Below are 17,062 nucleotides of genomic sequence, written 5' to 3' on the forward strand. Positions count from 1 at the left end.
AGAATAAAATGAACTACATTGTCACATAGTTTTAGCATCTATTGAATTAGCAATTTCTTGTTATTTAGTAGAATCAAGTAGAAAATAAAACAATTTTTAATGTCTTCATAGCAGTATCTTCATGTGCTTCTATCTAAATATCTACAAATTAAAAGGTGTCTTTTATTTTGTCTTTTTTATTATTATTATTTGTCTGTGATAAAATGTTAACATTGCATTCATCCAGGGAGTTGTTATTCTGAAATACCATTTGTCTCTTTCTTTACTGTAACTTATAGCATATGTAAAATTACTCGAGCCATCTTGAAGAAACAACTGAATGCCCAGTTCATCAGCATCTACTTATTTCTATATCTGTGCTTTATTTTGAGAGAGCCTTGAGATTGGAGACTGTTCGGATGGGGCTGGTAGTTTGCTGTATATGTGGATATATTGCTTTATATGTGGAAAAAGGTCAAGCTGGTTTAACTGACCTTTCTTGTAGGAAAATTACAGGTTTATGTGTTGTCTTTTTGTTATCCTATGTGGATGGATTGGTTCACAGATCAAACATTATTAGGTTCTGTGCTTCCCTTTCCATTTTCATTTCCATTTATATTTCAACAGGGTTACAGAGGTGTTGAAAAGAATTATTAAAAACAATGATTTAAGCATATATATATATATATATTTATTTTTTTTTTAGTTTGAGGCTTTTCTAAGGGAGGAAGCATGCCCAGGAAATTTTCATCCAGTTCCAACTCCATCTGGCTCCTGATGATGCCACTGCCACAAGCCACTTCCCCTTTTTCTTCAGCTCTCAAATGGTTTCCTTCCTTAACTTTCTTTGTAGAACTCCAAGAGCCACTAGACTATTTAGCTGTAAACATACAGCCAGGCTACTGAGGAGCTCAGTACTGACCTTATGCTGCTACAGCTCCAAGGAGTAAGTTCTTTTCAGTATGTACTGGAAGTCCTACAGACAGGCTTTGTAGGTCTTAGTATAAATTCAGGTGTGGTAGGGGGGCACACTCATCTTCTCAATACTTAAAAACTCACATGCAAAAAAATGGAGAGTTTAGTTCAGCAATTTGAGAAGACAGACAGAGTGTATTTGATGTTGTGATATGTAGTCTTCAATTCTTGTATTGCCATTGCAGGATTCAGAGCAACTGAAGGACTGACAGTTCTTATGACTTCCTCAAGTGTAACTTCTTTTTACTATGCCTTGAGTGATAACCTTTTTACTACTGAATCATTTGTACAGGCTTGGAAGTACTGTTTTCATACTTGCAAATTATGTAGTTTACTCTTTCAGAGCTGTCTGAACAAACTGGCATCTATGAAATCTTCAGAATGCGGTAACTTTTTTATTGCATCCTCTGACTTCTTCCCTTACATTTGGGGAGCTAATTCATAGACACCTGCATTTACATATATGCCAAACTTAAAATTCTTATTTAAAGAAATTTAAATATGAATTTAAATAAAACTTATTTAAATACAAAATCTTATTTAAATAGTCGTGCTGAAAGGCAGAATCTTTTGTGAAAACTTCTTGATTCTTAATGGTCCAAAGCATGAGCTCCTAGCTAGCCTTTATAGTTCACGACTCACTGGATTTTAAAATTATCACCTACCCTCAGCCTAACAATATGGTTTTGGCATTACTCTAAAATTGAAGATAACAAACCCTGGAGCGTGGACTAATGTAATTGACAACCACTTACCTAACATCACACTGGATTCTATGTTTGACAGCAGCAAAAGAATTTAAAACAGCTCCATCAACAACAAATATGGAGAAGCTATCATTTAGCCAAGAGAGAGATAAACAAATCCGCTGGAAATAATGAAATATTTTCCAAAGCATTTAGCTGTGGATCCATGTTGCTCTAGATATAGAGTCAAGCTGAAAAATAGCCCAATATAAATAAGTAATAACAGAGAAGAAATCTGCAAAGAGGTATTCACTCACTCCTAAGGGGAGAAAGTCCCAGAAGTCCCCCAAGAAGTCCCCAGAAGTCCCCCCTCAGAAGTCCCCCCAGAGCTGCAAAAAGTCAGTTCTGCCACAATTTCTGGTTAAATGTCTTTGGGAATTAACCTACAGTTACAAAAATAGGTAGTTTCTTTCTAATATTTTTGTCTCTAATGTATTCACTTCTCTGATCTCATATACTGAATACATATTAGATTCATAAAAATGAATTGAAATTTACTATTTCCTGGATTATCTTATTCCAGTTAAATCCTTGATTCATAATGCAATTGCTGAAGAAAAATAAAAGTTCATGAATTGTTCATGAAGAGCAAAAATTCACAAGTTAGGGAGAAAAAACTGAAAAAGACACAACTCTTTGACTGTAGGCCACATATTCAAGTCCAGGGCAGCAGTGACCAAGATCTACTTTCATCTTACCATCTGAAAGCTTCCTAGTACCATTTGTGAACTCAGTCTGTACCCTCAGTTCAGTCCTTTTTGGCTAAGTGGATGCATACATAATTCACTAGAATTTTGGAACTTGTCAGAAATAAGCAGTTGTGAAATGTAAAGTCTCCTTCATCCACCCAAATGTATAAACAGCACATATGAGCTAATTTTCTAACCTTTTACTAAACTTTATGTGAAGCTAGACACATGGCTCTTGCACTTTTTTAATAAAATTAAGCCCCTCAAATATTAGTTCTTTCTAGTAATATATGCCTCTGGAAATACCACCTTTGAGGTTTTTATGTTCTTTATTGGAAAAGGATTAGGAAAACCTTTGCACAGGGGCCTTTGGATATGCAACTGAAAAAAAAAAAAAAAGCTTCTCCAAAATTGAATTATTTCTATCTTCTGTTGTTAGATGGGAGCACCTCAGAGTCAGTCTTGAAAGAAAGCACAGAAGGGGTTGGGGGATACGCCTCTCTTTCTTATAGGTTTTTCATGTGTCTTGTACTGTGGGTTAGATTAATGGCATTCTTGATGGAAATGTGTGGAAATTAATTTTTAATGTGGGCAACCTTAAACATTTTTAATACATGATAGAGAACACATGTAGATTGATCCCTACCTTTCTCTTGGTAGATGGTAAATAGTATTCTTGAAGTGATTACTGGCATAACACTGTTAGCTTCTGTAGTGAAGTACAACTCATTTCCAGCGTTGTTTGAGATGAGGAGATATTGAAGGCCAGCAGTACTCCGACAGAGTCTGTAACAAAAAATAAGTTTACATACATAGTCGCTAAGTTTATTCCTGTAACTAAATCTAAGGCACAAGAGTATAAAATAAATCTGATTTTTATAGGATTTTATACAAATGTAAATATTTGGCCATGCTTAATCTGTCAGAAGAGTTTTCCTGAGAAAGTGCTTGAAACTAGGTTTTGCTTACAGAGTTGATTCAGAGATGATGTCATCAACTCGCAATCAAAACAGATGTGGAATTTGTACTTATAGACCAGTCTGCACCCATACAAAACACACTACAATAGATGCATATTTTTCAAAACTAAAAATTACAGTTGACTTATAATTTTCTACTGCTCTTTTTATAGCAAGTGTTTAAAAAAAATCAACAATCATTAAAAAAACAACAATCATTAAAAAAAAAAAGATTTTCAAACTCATCCTCACCTGTAGCCTACAGGTTGTCCAGATGACTACAAGTCAGGGAAGTAACCTGTGAGCTGTCCCTGTGTCAAATGTTTTAATTAAAAAACAATCAAACAAACAAAAAAAAACTCTCCTTCAGACACTTGTGCTCACAAACCACACAAGTATACAATAAATATCAGGTAACATATATCTATGGCTTTTTCAGCTACGCCTGTCTTAATAAAAGCAGACTTTTTTTGGTAAGAATGGTCCTGAAATAATCCAGGGGAAGTGATGATAGTCATACTACAGCAACACATCAGTTGCTTCAGTACCTGAACACATGCCAAAGATTTTCTAACATGTGTTTACAGCCAGCCAAGGAATATAAAAAATCTCACATCAGTGCACATCTAAAAAAGATGCTTAATAAGGTTTTACAAATCACATGTGCAAACTGCCTTTATGCAAATAAAGACCACATATTAATTGGAAAACTGCTTGAAATATTGTACGGGATTAAACAAGTATCTTTTTTATAGAACAGGGTCAATAAAATAATAAATACTGTATTTACAATCTACTGTGTAGACTTAATTGTGGGTTAAAGTTATGAGCCTGCAGTAATTTTACACCAAGAACAAGAGAGATTGTGATAGGCTAACCAATACTATAAGTAACATTAATTTCAGTTAAAAGTTACGAGTTAAACTACGCACCTACAAATTTAGAAAAACCCTTTAGGTTACAATTTATTCCTTGAGGAAACAAATTTTTAAAATCTGCCCTGGCAGTGAGAGTCAGGCCTGCAAGGGGTCTGATCCTCTTCAAAATGCGAGTTATGATACTAAACCACTTGAAATTGTGTATATTTCATAGCAGGATAATTTGTTTCCCAATTAACATTAATTCCTTTAAAATATTTCTAGTGGTTCTCCAATTAATCTATAACCTTTATTTGATTGCAGGGACACTAATTACAGAGTAAGATAATGCCTTTTATGTAATTATGAGAAAAAAAAATAACACCCCATCTTTAAAAAGACGACTTTCTAGAAAGAAGCATTTCATAATTTTTATGTTCTTTTTTATGGCCAGGACTACGATCTGTAAGGATTCCTAGGTTAAAGATTCCAGAAACATATAGGGCTGGGATTGATATTGTGGTTTTACATCAAATGCAGTTCAACTCTTTCAGCATTCCAACGGGAGGAGGGCAGCTCGGGGTGGCAGTGTTTGTCCTCCTGGGGCACTGCCAGCATGGTGGGGGCTGCACACACCCCTGTCGCTGGGCAGGGGCAACTGCATTCCTCGCTTGTGCTGGCAGCTTTAGCTTTATCTCACCAGCTGTCTTTATCCCAAGCCGTGAGTTCTCGCACTTTTACCTCTCTGATTCTCCCCCCATCCCGCCACGGCTGGGTGGTGCTGAGCCACCTGCCGGGTTAAACCACGACAGGTCTGTAAGGGCTACCGAGACGCTACCAAGATGAGCTTGGTTCTTTTCGGGAACAGCAAGTATCTGCAGTCATTTTGCTGCCTGTAGTCATTTCTTCTAAAACCAGTAAGGGAATCCATTCTCATGCATGTACAGGTATTTATAGGAGACCGTGATTCCGAGCATTCAGATCCGGCAGGCTCATGCAGTTGTCCAAACCATGCAGCAGCCCTTAAGCATTCTGCTGTCATCCTTTCATCACTCAGAAAACTACAGTCCTGTCAACGTCAATTAAGATGTCCTAACAGAATAAAGCAAAAATGTTACCTATCTGTGTTACTGTCAAAAAGCAAAAGGAATGTGTGTGGCTGGTCGGGGAAAAATCAGGTGAAGAAGCTCGTGAGTTGAGATAAAGACAGGGAGATAGCTTACCAGTTATCCTCACGGTGAAAACAGACCGTAATTGGGGAGAACTGATTGAATTTATTGCTAATTAAAATAGAGTAGGATGGTGAGGAACAGAGACTGTAACTACAGCACCATGCTCCCCGCACCGCCCCAGCCCAGCTTCACTCCTTTTTCCTGACTCCACCGCTGCGAGCATCGTAGGGGGACGGGGATGGGGTGCTCTGGGCCCTTTGGAGCAGCCCTGCTCTGCTGCTCCATGGCTCCAGACCTCCCTCCTACCAGTATGCATCCCGTCCTTCCCAGGGGCTTCAGAGAACCATTTTTTTTTCCATATCCTTTCTATAGCAATAGATAGAAAATTCGACACCTTCATTGTGTCAAATTAACAAACGATTCCCCACCCCCACCCCGAGACTGAGATGGTAATGCAAAAATGCAAAAAAGGAATTTGCTATTCTTAATCAGAAGTGCAATTATGTGTCAAATGTATTTCCATATTTACCTTTTTGAAAGCTCGTGTTTAGAAAGCAGTGGAATACTCTACTCATTTGGAAACTGGCAACACTGCAACCTTACAATAACTATTAAGAACTACTATTAAGCAGTTTCAAATCTTGATCTTTATCTGAAAATCAGATGAAAATTGCCCAACTATAACAAAAATGTTAATTCCTAAGTTATTGGCATTCACATTTTTTGCTTCATGAAATCCAACACCTGTCAGAGAATATTCTGCCTATTGTACATGCTTAGCATTAATCAGAGTAGACCAGAAGCTTACAGGAGTGACTGTGCCTTCATACCAAGTTTATATTTTTATACCTTCATCACAGTATCAGTGAATTCCTATTTTGTATACGCAGTTGTAGGAAAATCAGGCCAGGAGTGTTCTGAACAGCCATAAAACTGTAAACCAGTCTAAAATAATACACAAGATCACATTATCACATTATTAAAATGCATATACATACATCTTCTTGTTAACAGTTTACAGCTCCTGTAAGGTTTGCATTCATGAGATGCAAGGAAAAAAAACAGTTATAAATTTTAAAGGAATTTAAAATTATGTTTGTTTTACTACCTCAGGTTAAAAAGAGAAAGACTATGCTTGAAAGTAATAGAGTGGAAAAATAAGGCTAGATCTCGTCTCAGGTCACACAAACCATCGCTTACAGACTATCAATGTGTTGTGGTTGTTAGAAGCAGTGACACAAAACTAATTTATGGTGACCATGCAGAAGGCACCCAGCTGGATAAAAACTCCCCAATAATCAATGACAAAAGAGTCACCTCGGTTAGGTTTTCACTGCCAACTAAGACAGCTCCAGTACACACTGCTTATCTAGTCACTAAAAAGAGAAAGGTTTGGAAAACTTATTAAGCCTGAAATTATATAGCAAATACAGGCATAGGCAAATATTCCATGACGCTACATTTTTAAAGGATAAAATTAGGCACTGGCTAAAAGAAGTCTGAGATTCATTAAAGCATGTATTACGTTAGCTAGTCTAATATATCTTGGCTATTCTGATCTCTCTGCTGGTTAAGAGAATTCTTACTTGCTCTTCGTTTACACAGAAAGCCACAGCGGCAGAAGGTCAATCAGGAGGAAGGATACTAAATGAGGACAGGGAATGAAGGCGCTGTTGGCTCATACAGGGAAGAAGGAGCCCAGTTCACTAATGTTGTATTTCGGAGCGTCTGACCAGTTTGACCCTGTGCTTCTTCTCACATGGAATCTGTCTTCCTTTTCATTCATGTTAAATACCTGTCCTTCATCAGGGGAGGAAAGATGACAGAGAGGGAAAGGCAAGGAGAGCCTGGGAACTGGTGGTTCCTCCCCACACCAGCAGTTAAAGGCCATTTGTAATACAGTTAACTTATCATCTTACTTTTTCAGACATATACACCATTATTGAAAGTATTTACTGTGTCAATTGCTACATTACTAAACAGATGTGTTTTCAAAACTGCATGCAAGGACAGAATTTAACTTCCAGTAATTGATAGGCCATACCAAGAGCAATACTGCAACTATCAATTCAATTTCATGACATTGCTCATAGGAAAGAAAAAAAAAAAAAAGCTATAAATCTTTCCACCCAAATACAAAGGTCAAATGATATTAATTTATTAATTAATGCAACTATAGTCTCAAGTAGTTCCTTGATTGAGGGCTAATGCCTCATTAATCTTAAACATACCAACCTGAGCACATCAGTAAAGTGAAGCAGAATTAAGACTGATATTATAGTGAGCACAACTTACTGCTTGCAGAAATTCCTATGTTAGAAATCCTTCAGAAACATCTTCTGACACCATAACAGAATCAGATAGCAGTACTATGCACAAATGCACTCTAAATCTGTAGGTCACACAGTTTATATGCAATTATTTGCTGAGCTTTACTCTCAGGGCTGTGAAGTGACTGCTTTGATTTGCAAAAATCCAGCAGAACTCAATTTCATTCTCATTGTCAGTGTAAATCTTTGTTTATACAACACGACAAAGGAGGAGAGGCAAAGTACCAGAAGAGATGATCACGAGACCAGCATCTGGAGCATTATGAGCAGTACAGCCACTTCGGTGAAGGGACCTGGTGAGCTTGTTCTTAACTGGTCAGAAGAGCAACAGCCAGGTACCTCGAAAATTATGTTCCACCAGAATCAGCAAACTCAGTGGCAACAGATAAAATCTGTTCTTATCTTTCAGGAAGGTGACCACATCCTATTTTGGCATCACTACAGTAACTTCACCTTTAGTAACAAGGCAATAAATAAATAAATAGTATGAAAAATCTGGGGAAAAAATTACGTGCTTTATGGATCCAGCACATAGTGTATTCATATTGAAAGAAGGAAAGTAGGTCCCGTTTCACTAGCATTTGCTTTAAAAAGCAACTTATTGTGAATGTCAATGGAAAACATAACAAAAGAAAATATACCTGTAGCTAGAGCCTTCTACATTATACTGAAATATCCTGAAAATGTTGGGTTTTGTTGTTGTTGTTTCAGTAAACATCAGTCCTGTTAGATTTTATGAAAAAATATATCCAGAAAGGTTTTTAAATTATGGATAAACTGTATCACCACATTACTCCCTGAATAGTTTCCTGGTATTTTAGTTATACATCCTTATGTTTGTAGTATGTGTGATCTGGCCACACTCACAACATCATAAAATGTAACTTTTTCATTTCCTTAAGAGGAAATTTCTTCAATAAGGGGTCCAAGTTCTTTATGCACTCAAAACACGTTATGTCTCGCAAATAGAACTTCTGGTAGAAAACATAAGTATCAAAGATTTAGCCTAGAATTTTGGGAAAAATAAAAATAAAAAAGCTATATAGTAGAACTCCCTGATAAACTGCTGAAACACTATTTATATTATTAGCTGTCTTATGTGATTTTGAAGTAACAATCATCTTACCATTACTGAAGAAGAACTTGCCATTATAAACTACACACAATTCCTTATTTTCTTACCTTTAAAATTTTCCAAAAATAAGATAGGGCTTTTTATAGGCTCTAAAATTTGGAATTTTCATTCAACCTTTCAAATTAAACTAGTTCATACTACGATAACGTACCTCTCGAAAAACCTTTAAAAAGTTTCAACTAGCATGTGACCTTTGAATATAAGCAAAACTAAGTATACTTCTAGGATTTCTGAATATTAAAGCCAATGATTTTATAGTGCATTATATAGATGGCAAGCATGATTAAACAGAATTATTCACATCAGATTTTTAAGTAATGAATACATTTGAGGAAAACAGTTGTTCATCAAAAACGAAAGAAGAACCATACTGGGAAGTATCATTCTGGTACTCAGTTCTCATTATCTTCTTCTGCTTAGCTCAATAAAATTATGCTTGCACGACTAACAATATTTGTCTTGCAAGACAAACACTGAAATTTTGCCACCCATTTCAATGAATCAGGACTGCTGGGCTGTGTTATATGTAAACAATCCTTATAATCTTCTTGGCTTCCACCATCGCATCTATGAAAAAGTTTATAATATGGGAAAATATAATTGAAACTTAACAATGCAATAGGACAACTCATCTGGAAATAAGGAGCAAAGGGATATCCTTGCTCATCTCAGGAGACTGGAGAAAGCCAAGCTGTTGACGCCAAGTAGATTCTATTTCTGTAAAGGCAACGGCACTTTGTTACATACAGAAAAGTTGCTGAAAGGGTGGAAGGCTCTAGGGAGAGGAGAAAAATAAAACTGTTTTCTCTAATATCCTGTAGAATCTCTTTGGCAGTTCCCAGAAATCACAGGTAACAAAAGTCCTGCTGTCTATATATGCTTTGGATTGTCTGAGCAGCCAGTCCAGAGAACAAGAACCTGATCCTGAGAGACCAGGAAAGAGAAGGAGCCGCCTGCTTGAGCTGTGCACTAATGACTGGAACTTCTCAATGGAAAGCTTGCTTTTGTTAAGAAACCATTTCTGAGTATTCTCCAGTGGCTTCTGCATACAGGAATTAAAGTAGATTGAAGCCAGGGCATGACCATATCAAAATATATTCATCATAGCTCCTAAGCAGTTTGCTCAGCAGCAGACCCCACTTTTACTTGTACCATGCAGGTCAAAGAATTGCGTTCCTTAACACCTGACATATGTATTCAACACCGATCACCCCATGGTTCATACGTTGTAGGCTTGCTGCTCATTCTTGTATAATATGGAACCAGTAACAAGTTTTGGCTGGCATTGTTCGACGAATGAGTTATATATTTCAAATGAGAATAAATAAATAAATAAACAAAAATAGAGCAAAAGCCTCTAGTGGAAGTGTGAGTAAGTAACCCCTGCAGTAATCCTAGGACTTCTGTCCCATTTTCACTGATAAAATTCTTAGAAGTTTATAGGCCTAAAGGGCAGCAGAATTTTTCATGCTTTTATTGACTAGATTAATGGACTATTAGCTCATATCCAAGATTACCTAGAATTGATTTTATGGCGCCTTTCCTCTGAAGGGTTTCAAATTCTGATTAAAGACAGGCTATAAAAGCTAAGGCTGAATTTTGCCACATCCGAGCTGTGTTTTGATATAAGCTTTTTGTTGGAATCATACTCAGATTTCAAGAAAATATTTTTGAATGTTACCACAAATTTAGAGATATCAGTAAGATTTTATCCCAAAACAGGGAAGACAGATGATGACATGATGCTTTCATCACAATCACACTGACTTTGTGTTATACCCTCACTACTTGGAGGCCTCAGTCAACAGATGAGGTACCACAACATGTCCACTAAGTTAACTTTTAACGACACACGAGGTGCCCAAGCAGCTGGGGGGACAGAGACAGGCCGGTTGAGCCCCGCTGTCCCCAGGGACGTGCCAGACCTTGGGGCGCCATGGCACTGGGACAGCTGGATGGGGTCCGCTGCTTCCCGGGCCAGCAGTTGGCCGGTGGGGAGCAGCCGCATTGGGCATCACATGTTTGTGTATTCATTTCTTTTTTACTATTATTATTTTTCCCCTTCTTTTTTTCCTATTAAGCTGTCCTTATCACAACACATAGGTCAGAAGGAGTGAGCAACCAGCAGGGTGGGCCTGGGTTGCCTGCAGGGCTCAAGCATGGCGCTGCCAGCAGAGGCTGCCTGCTCAGTAACACAGTGAGCATTGTCTTCAAATCTTTAAGTGTAATTATCCCACAAGATAAAGAAATAAATAGAAATAAATACCATCTCTGTTACTCTCATGTGCCTTCCCAGAAATGAACTAGCAAAGCTCATTGTACACAATTTTAGGATTGTTAGGATATTTTTGCAAGATTACAATCTCTGTGTTTTCAGTTTTAAAATTACGTAAGACTTTACTGATTAAATCTGGAATACGTGTTTTGATGACTATTTTCATCTAGAAATAGTATATCATTGCTAGCTGATACAGAAGACGAGTGAAATTTAAATCTATCAGTAGAGCTACATTCCCACTCTGATGGTAAAGAGAATTCACTAGAATATTCAGCTCCTCCTGTCAGATATTTGGTTGTGGCTATTGTCATAACACATACCACTTTTCCTAGTACTAAACTATTTTTATTTTCTATTATTGGAGCATACTATAAATGCCTGTGAACATTCTAGTTTGCAGCATACAATCACAACTGGTTTTCAAGGTAATATTGAAAAGAAGCCTAAAACAACAATTATAATGATCCCTCATAATTATACACAGTCAAAAAGCCATACTAATTAATCCTATATAGAGAAATCAAATTTTTACAGCCAATTTGACGGAAGCATGCTTCTAGACAAATATCAGATTTAGGAACAAAACCTGAAATAGAAATGTATCACAAATATTTTGCATTTTATTGTTGAGTTTTGTGCTGGGAATTTCACACTTTATCACACTAGATCCAAATGCAAGTTATACCTTACGGGTCTGAACCCAGGTATGGTGTGTTAGACAGATCTAAATAGATACCTGAGAGTGTCTGTTAGAGAAAACAAGAGAAAACAAGGCTGTTTAGGTATAACTCTAGACTTAGCTGACTTTAACACCCCCACACTACCCAACTACGCTGCATAGTGCAATTAAGATGAAAGTTGCTTAGCATCTACAAAGGAATATGTATTTGATGACTCAGTATGTTCCAGCAATTGAAGCTTGCAAGCTACAAAATTTCCCAGTCATTGCACACTTTCAGCTGAATTGCAGGCCTGGAAGATAAGTCGTTTTATAAACACATCTAATCGGATTTTGTTCAATATGCCAGGCAAATTGAAGGTAGACAAATATATTCAGAACAGGCATTTGGAATGAATTTCACATATGAAATCAATCTAACAACAACAACAAAAATAAATAAATAAAAAGTCACTGGTGACTCATCTGAATGTCAGCACATCAAGAGGGAGAAAGAGAGAGACTGCAATAACTGAGTCCGGAGAAGCGCGTGACACGTGAGTACAAACACCAAAAGAATCGTTCCCATCCTGCCTTGCAGAGAGGACCACTAAAAAGGGAAAAAAAAAAAAATGTCAAAGCTTTAAGAGTGCAGACGGACGCCTGTGAATCAGAAAGAAATAAAAAAAAGTATATCAAAGCTTTGTGGAAATGCTTAAAATACTTCACCATTTCCCGTAATTTCCCCAGTTGAAGACAGAAAGAAGACTTACAGTCAGGTGAAAGCAAAAATAGCTTAGAAAAGTATTCACTATATTACTAAGATATACATGAACTAAAATATAGTATATATCCTGATCTTAAATGACATTATGGTTTAGATTCTCTTCAGAGGACTGTTCCTGAGATTCAGCCTTGCTCTAATACACTTGCCATCTGTTCCACATAGTGAACACACCTACTGTCCTCCCACCATTAAATGGCAAAAATGAATTTTATAATGAAACCTACCGAGCTGGATTCCCTGACAGGAAAATGGCAAAAACATCTCCTAGGGAAAAAACAAAAAAAACCTTCAGAATGGCCAGAACAGGTTGGTATGTGGAAAAATGTCTCCTTCATAAATTCAAAAGATGATCAAGAAGGTAGGCACAGATTTCTGAAGATCAAGCTAGCTCCAGGGATGCAGAACCGTCCTTGGGGTTCAAAAACACAGCAGCCCTTGCTGAACTTTTGAGTTTCATCATTTGGCCCTGAATTTTCCTGTACTCGGAAAAGATACCTCCTCTAAAAAGGTGAATATCAACTCATATACCTCTTCAGTCTTTGTTTTGACAGAATGATGAACCCATTAACAACAAAGAAAATATCTGAATGTTAAAAACCAATGAATACTTTTAGTGGAAAATCATTTTGCTAAACTACGCTGAGCTCTGACTGTAGCTTAAGATTATATTGTGGGTGGTTTTGTGTTGTTTGTTTGTTTTTTGTCTGATTTACACGAAGCAAAACTAAAAATTGTAAAGCAAGGCCGGGCACCAAAGAATTGTGAAAACATACATGTAGCCGTGTTACAGAAGCAGATGTCTCCAGGTGAATTACACCTGGCCAGCTGTCGGCCGCCCACCCTGCCGCTCTCTCACTGCCCCTCCTCAACAGGACAAGGGTACAGAACAAAGTGAAAAAGCTCACAGGGTGGAGATAAGGACAGGTTTTAAGGACACTTACCAATTGCCATCATGGGAGAAACAGACTCACTTGGGGAAAATTGATTTATTAACAACTAAAAATGGATGGTGAGAAACAAAGACGAAAAATAAAATCTCACCCCATCCTTTTTTTTTTTTCCCCAGGCTTATTCCACTCCTCCATTCTTGACTCCTCCACCTTCTCCCTCCAGAGTATGGCAGGGCACAGGGAATGGGGGTCGTGGTCAGTTCCCATCCATTCCCCTCCGCTGGTACTTCACATCACACTCTTCCCTCCCCAGGCAGGTCCTCTCAGTGGGCTGCAGGGCCCAACCACCTCCACCATGGTTTCCCCACAGGCTTCACAGGAATCTAGGCCCCGGTGCCTGGAGCGCCTCCTCCTCCTCTAACCTTGGGCTGTTTCTCACACTTTTTCCCTCACCTCACACTGTTGGTCTGCATTTTGCACGTTGTTAACCACCATTTCTCAAGGGTCCCACCATCGTTGCAGAGTCCTGCAGTGGGTCCACTGGGGAGCTGGCTGGACCCAGCTCTTCCCAGCATGGACAGCCCTAGCCTCTTGGCGCAGAGGCCACCCCTGCAGCTCCCCCACTGCCAGAACATTACCAGGTAAATCCCAAACACTAGTGATTAATTCTGACAAATTCTCTTCTGAAACAAACAAACAAACAAAAAAAAAAAAAACACAATAATTCATTTCCAAGGTATACTGGGTATAACTGGATTGGAGTTAGTTTTCTTCACAGCAGCTCGTTTGGTGCTATGTTTGTGATTTGTTACCAACAGTGTTCATAACACACTGATGCTTTAGCTGTTGTTGAACAGTGCTAGCACAGCATCAAGGCCTCTATTTCCCACTTTGCCCCCTCAGCACCCAGGACAGAGGTACCCAAGGAGCTGGGGGCACACAGCCAGGGTCCCACCCCACCAGCCCCAGGGATCTGCCAGACCTCAGGGCGCCGTGCTCAGCCATGGCACTGAGCGAAAGAAGGACAAAGTGGGGGCATTCGAGTTACTGCATTTGTCTTCCCAAGTAACATTCACACAGGATGAAGCCCTGCTTTCCTGGAAATGGCTAAACATCTGACTGCCAATGGAAAGCAGTGAATGAACTTCTTATTTTGGTTTGCCTGAAAGTGCCACTTTGCTGAACTTACTAAACTGTCTTTATTTGCCCATCATGCTTGTGTGCTTTTTGTTTGTTTTTGGTTTTGGTTTTGGTTGTTTGTTATTTGTTTTTCTGTTTGGTTGTTTTTTATTTTTGTTTTTGCTTTTGTTTTTTTGCTTTTTGCTTTTGCCTGTCCATTTCTCTCCCCCGTTTCTCTGCACGGAGCGAACAAGCAGCTGGGTAGGGGCTTAGATGCCAGATGGGGGTCAAGTCACCCCAGCACACTTCTGCTCAGATCTCTTCTTTAGAGACAGATGCTTCTGTCCAATGCCCTGATACCACATCTCCTTCCATCTACTTTCATCACTTTTTTTTGAGAGAGTTAGAAAATTCACCACTGTTAGTTTAAATGCAGGCTAATTTGCATGGATCTGACCTTCGCCATCAATTCACTCACTCATCAATTCACAGAAGAATACAGTTTCTCTATGAAACCATTTATTTTGACCATTCTTTCTCCTGCCTTGCTCTGGCATATTGCTAATGTACTTCCTTCTATTGTTAGCCACCACGGAGCATGTCCTTTATACATTAAGGAGCTCTTAGGTGGACCTGGCAGAATTTTAGCACTGAGCAGTAATGGTATTCTCTGGATGGTCCTCACATTTACTTTATTTGTCCTTTGTACTTTTTCAAGCAAAGGAGCTATAAGGCAAGATGAATTAGGGCCTAAATTTTAATTCTTATTCTAGGTTCTTGATTGGTTTCATTCCACTAGCAGCAAGCTCTCAAGACATAAGCAGAATAAAAAATATATGGTCTGTATGTAAAATGTAATACAATAAATGAAATGTGATACCCTTAATAGCTTTTGCTATTGAAAGTTCAAAGGCATAATGTATTTCAATTATAAAATGAAACATCATTTTCTTCAAGGGAAAAACATCCATTGAGATGCAAAATCCCTTTGGGGGATTTTCTTTCTTTTACTATTTCGTTATTTTTAACCCAAAACTCTGGGGAAGTACTATCAGATATCAAACCAATTTGGTCCACAAATCAGGTTATCAACATGACCTAATCTCTGGCTGATGAGAACATTCTCTTGAAGGACAATGAAGTCTCCAATGGTTTACCTTGGTTTACTCTATTAAATAAAGGAAATTAGCAAAGCATATTTCTGGACTTCTAAAAAATATCTTCATTAAAAACACTTCAAAAAAACTTTCTGAATATTTAGGAAAATTTTGCAACTTACATGACTTGCTAGGCTTCATCCAAGACCACTAAATCAGCGCCAAAAAAAAAGCAAACTAACCAAGCTATAACATTCTTCAGAGCCCCAAAAGCAGCCAGAACAGATATGTGCAGTCTCATGGATTTTATTATGTTGATTCTCAAGTCTGTTTTTCTTATTGTTGGTATAATTCAGTGTTTGACTATTTTGAGAAAACTCTTGACAGGGAAGAAAAAATTACCGATAATCTGTTTGTGCACAATCTTAGTTAACAGTTATACAAATAGTTGGACAAATCACTACTGCAAACAGTTCATATAGTGCCATAGTACAGTACACCACAACAATGTAGAAGCTATAGTCAATGTATTTTCAGTGACCTTAAATTTTTATCAAATAAAGGTTGGATGTGGGTTCTTAATATGTATGTAATTCAGTGAACAATTATATGACTTTTACTCTTAAATTAATTCATTATTGATTTAGCCAAATAGTTTTAAGAAAATGATTTTGAATTTAGCCAAACTTCAGAAAGCATTCCGTGAAAAAAAAAATAATAATAATAATTTGCGTTAATTAATGGGAAAAAATTGCTGTAACTGTTTCACTTTGGTATTAACTGTTAATGGTTGCAATAATAATAATATTAATAATATTTTGATGGAGATGATTAAAGCACACTATCTGTAGAAAACTTCTCTAAATGTAATTTATGGGATTATGTTGCTCTTCAGATAACATTATCCTGTAAGATGTGAACAGGAATACACTGAATACAATACAAGAAGAAATAATGTATATAAAAGAAATAGCAGCCAAAACTCCAGAAAAGCAAAATTCTGTACTCCAATGGAAAAGATGACTCCATAAATATTATATTAATCAAATGCTAGAGCCAGTCACTTTGAACAGCTTTGGCAAAGCTTTGACAAATCATAATGACAACTCTGCGATACTGCAGAGTATATATTTCACATAGACAGCACATAAAAGAAAAAAAATACTGACGAACTTGAAGGACCTCAATGAGGTTAATAAGAAATCTCTTAATTACATAAATCATTTAATACGTGTTGCTATAACTGGATCAGTAATGCAGAAAGGCAACTTTCATTGTTAGCTTGAATTTTTCAAACGATGAGGTATAAAAAAAACAAAACATGGATTCCAAGGCTTCTTCATAAACCAGAAGAATTTCAACAGAGGTGCCATGAAAAAAGCTCGGACAAA

The 17,062-nt window shown here is 37.5% G+C and overlaps 1 long non-coding RNA gene across 3 annotated transcripts in view; it reads right to left on the bottom strand.

Annotated features, from left to right (window-relative positions):
• The window catches only part of LOC310882009, a 79,725-nt gene that overhangs the window by 2,770 nt on the left and 59,893 nt on the right, over positions 1–17,062 (bottom strand). For 2 of the 3 annotated variants that reach the window (XR_014572754.1, XR_014572755.1), the window contains exon 3: positions 3,036–3,175. This is a non-coding gene — a long non-coding RNA (uncharacterized lncRNA). Of the gene's footprint in view, positions 1–3,035; positions 3,176–11,377; positions 12,389–12,789; positions 12,830–17,062 lie in introns of those variants that run through there. The other variant, XR_014572756.1, reaches the window with a different exon arrangement.

Source organism: Anser anser (genome assembly GCF_964211835.1).
Source record: "Anser anser genome assembly, chromosome: 15".
Classification (NCBI taxonomy): domain Eukaryota; kingdom Metazoa; phylum Chordata; class Aves; order Anseriformes; family Anatidae; genus Anser; species Anser anser.